At 43.7% G+C, this 4,227-nt stretch overlaps 1 protein-coding gene across 1 annotated transcript in view; it reads right to left on the bottom strand.

Moving 5' to 3' along the window:
* Positions 1 to 4,227, bottom strand: part of SLC4A5 (solute carrier family 4 (sodium bicarbonate cotransporter), member 5) — a 118,843-nt gene that overhangs the window by 89,316 nt on the left and 25,300 nt on the right. The gene's annotated exons all lie outside the window — the stretch shown is intronic.

Genomic DNA, 4,227 nt, shown 5'->3' on the forward strand with positions numbered 1-4,227 from the left:
AATAAATAAATAAATAAATTTCATGAGACCTGACAGTTTTATAAAGGGCAGTTCCCCTGCACATGCTCTCTTGTCTGCCACCATGTAAAACATGCCTTTGCTCCTCCTTCACCTTCTGCCATGACTGTGAACCTTCCCCAACCATGTGGAACTGTGAGTCCAGTAAGCCTCTTTTTCTTTATAAACTACTCAACCTCGGGTATGTCTTTGTTAGCAGCATGAGAACGGACTAATACAACATAGAAATGGCCAATAGGTACATGAAAAAGTGCTCACCATCACTAATCATCAGGGAAATGCAAATTAAAACCGAAACCATAGTGAGATATCACCTCATAACTGTTAGAATGGCTACAAAAAGACAAAAGGTAACTAGTATTGGCGAGGATGTGGAGAAAAGGGAACACTTGTGCACTGTTGGTGGGAATGTAAATTGGTACAGCCATTATGGAAAATAATCTGGAAGTTCCTCAAAACATAAAAAGTAGAACTAGCATATGATCCAACAATCCCATCTCTGGGTGTACATCCAAAGAAGGCCAAATCAGTATCTTAAAAAGATATCCACATGCCCATGTTCACTGCAGCATTATTCACAATAGCCAAAACAGAAATAACCTGCATGTCCACTGACAGAAGAAGGGATAAAAAAAATGTGGCATATATAAATATATACAACAGAATATTATTCAGCCATAAAAAAGTAGGAAATTCTGCCATTTGTTTCAACATGGAAGAACCTGGAGGGCATGATGCTAAGTGAAATAAGCCAGAACTATTGCATGTTCTCACTTATATGTGGAATCTGAAAAAGCTGAACTCATAGAAACAGAGGGCAGAACAGTGTTTACCAGGGGTTGGATGTGGAAGATGGGAAGATGTTGGTCAAAGATGAAAATTTTCCAGGGATCTAATGTACTGCATGGTGACTATCATTAACAATACTGTATTGCATACTTGAAATTTGCTTAAAGAGATCTTAAGTGTTCTTACCATACACACGCACAAAGGTAACTATGAGTGGTGATGAAGGTGTTAACCAATTTGATTGTGGCAATCATATCACAATGTGATAAACATATCACAATTCACATATCACATATCACAATGTGATATGTTTATCAAATCATGTTTTATACCTTAAACATATATAATTTTGTCAATTATATCTCAATAAAGCTAGAAAAGAGAAATGTATGAATTTCCTTTTCTTTAATCCTCCCAGCTGCCTTTTCTAGCTAATTTTTACTTATCATTTAAGACTCATGACAGGTGTCACCTGCTCCAGGAAGCCCGTGCTGCCCCCTCTGCCACCACTCACCACCTGGGCCTATGTGCTCCTGTTTCTCCTCCTATAGTTTCCTGTGCAGACTTCCATCAGCATACCTCCCACCAATTTATGCTTATCTGTTTGTGGGTCTATCATCTCCAGGTGCAAGATGTCTTCTCTAAGGGGCTCTGACATGATCCAGAGGGCAACTTTGAAGCAAGGGGCTGCTTTCCATGTAGGGTATGGAGCCAGTACAAGAAGGACAAGGATGCCTGGACTGGCCTCTTTCCTGACCCTGACCTGTTGTGAGAATGAGGACCAGCAGTTAGTTGGGCCTCAACTGGAGTGAGAGCAGGGACTTCACAGGGTTCTGTAAGTTAAATGTGGTTCACGGAACCATCAAATTTCTTTAGGATAGTGTATCTTTTAACCAGGTACTCTGGAACTTAATAGAAAAGTACAGACACCCAAGCCCCATTCACATCTAACATGTCAGGCAGCTGGATTGTGTATTTCAAAACTGTCCTGGAGGTTAGGAACCTTGCAGTATATATCAAAGGCACCCTCATGGGTCTCTGAGAAAGGAATAAAAGTGAGCTACCCGGCCTTTGTTTCAACTTTATAGTTATGATTATTAATATTATACATTTAAAAAATGATATTGAACTATCATTCTCAGGGGGCTTTCACAGGTACCAAGCCCCTTCACATACACTGTCTTATTGGATCTTTGCCATTATTCTGTAAGGAAGGAACTGAAGGGGTCTCTGCTCAATCCTCCATCTGCATAGTGTGCCTGACCCTCAGGCCCAGACACATCTAGCCACCCTGCCTGGCCCAGGCCCCTCATACTCTGCAGGATGCCCCTGTCCTCTGAAGTGGGAGTTCCTGCTGGGCTATGCAGCCAGACCAGCTGGGCCCCCTGTCTAGGTGTCTGGATGGATTTATAGAACAGACAGGGCACTCAGAGAGGAAAAACATATGTGTTCAGGTGTCCTACAGCAAAGAGAAGTGGGATTCAGACAATTATCCAGATGAGGCAGGTAAAACGATTCTGGCGCCGTTTCATTTTCCCTTCCATAGGGCATTGACACTATCCCTGAGATGTGGCAAGAGCAAGGTTTATATCTGTATCACACATACAGTGCCCATTTTGCTTAGAAGTGAAAGCGGGTTGAGACTTCCACTCCATGAAGAAGTGAAAGCGGGTTGAGACTTCCACTCCATGAAGAATGGCAGAAACCAACTCAATGCCCATGGGCTGCAGAAAAATCACTGTGGTTGGTGACCTTGTTATCAGGCTTTGTGGCTTCCTCAAACTGGAGTGTCTGGAACTGGGGTCTGGAATGTATTCTCAGGGGTAGAAACGTTTCACTTGAACTTTTAAATTTTGCTTCCATTTTGATGATAATCTTAAAAAATTCCTTCTATTAGATGGAATAGCAAAACTTGGCTTACAATTCATAATTGGAAGATATTTTTAAGGAATAAAACCTTAATTAGTTAGATTATTTCTCAAATTGGAATATGTGACTTCCCGGGGCCCTACAAATATAAAAATGCATTTTCGTGGGTCCACAGGACTTTATTTTCCCTTTAAAAGGGGTCTTCACTTTAGTCCAGCTTATGAAACATGGCCTAAAATTCCCTGTCCTCCCAGGCTCTCCCATTCTCCCTTTCCTACTCCACAGCCCTATTGGGAACAAGCCAGTAACACATACACATAGTATAGGAAGAGCAGGTGGTGAAGGAAATGCACCAATATATTTGGTACAAATACGAAAAAGGGGCTGGACGTGGTGGCTCATGCCTGTAATCCCAGCACTTTGGGAGGCTGAAGCAGGTAGATCACTTGAGGTCAGGAGTTTGAGACCAGCCTGGCCAACATGGTGAAACTCTGTCTCTACTAAAAATACAAAAATTAGCTGGGTATGGTGGTGCGTGCCTGTAATCCCAGCTACTCGCGAGGCTGAGGCACGAGAATCACTTGAACCCAGGAGGCAGAGGTTGCAGTGAGCCGAGATTGCGCCATTGAACTCCAGCCTGGGCAACAGAATGAGACTGTGTCTCAAAAAATATATATATGCCAAAGGGTTCTACATTCTTTTTTCTTTGGTTTGCAGTTAAAATCAGTGTCCACTTAACTGAACGAGAAACCACCAAAGCAATGTCAAATCCACCATCTACAACTACTTCTGTGATGTTCCATGTCACCTCTTCTAGAGTCTTTGAGCAGAGGGCATCAAATCTAAACTGCTTTCTTCTTCTCTGGCTCAGGAGGGACCCAGCAGACTCTACTTTCCAAGGATGACCTCAATCCTGAATATAGGAGAGGCGGTGGGGTGACAGGGGAATATCTCAGAGACCATGTCAATATGTGTGAGGCATCCAGAACCAACATGGGGGCAAGAGGTCTTCCCAGCAGGCTTGCTTTCCTCTTGGTCTCTGATGTTCCCACTCCTGAGCAAGACTCTGTGTGTGTGCGTGTGTGTGTGCGTGCGTGTGTGTGCGTGTGCATGCGTGCATGTGCACGTGTTTTGTATGTGTGTTGTGTGTGTGTGTGTGTTGTATTTTAACTACAGCCCATCTCTTACACTGGACTTCTCCAAAGGATTTACCATTACCCCATCTCCTACAAAGGCACATTTACTCTGGAAAAGCCACAGGCCCTGGTCGACCTAATGCCAATGAGCGGGGTTGCAGAGGGCTCTGCGGGGTTGGGGGTAGCTCTCATGGCCTGTGAGAGCAGGTGCATCAGGTCTCCTGCCAGGATACTAAGATGCCTGTCTCTTATACACATCTAGATGTGTATAAGAGACAGGCCCAGAAGTCTGCCATGATCTTGGCGAGGTCCTGAGATTTGGGGGCATCTACCTCCATGGTCAACCCAGAGCTGGAAATCTGGGCTTGTAGGCCTTTTACTTCCTCTTCATGGTTCTTCTTCATGAAGAGCAGCT

Source organism: Mandrillus leucophaeus, unplaced genomic scaffold, assembly GCF_000951045.1.
Source record: "Mandrillus leucophaeus isolate KB7577 unplaced genomic scaffold, Mleu.le_1.0 Scaffold216, whole genome shotgun sequence".
In the NCBI taxonomy this organism is placed as follows: Eukaryota; Metazoa; Chordata; class Mammalia; order Primates; family Cercopithecidae; genus Mandrillus; species Mandrillus leucophaeus.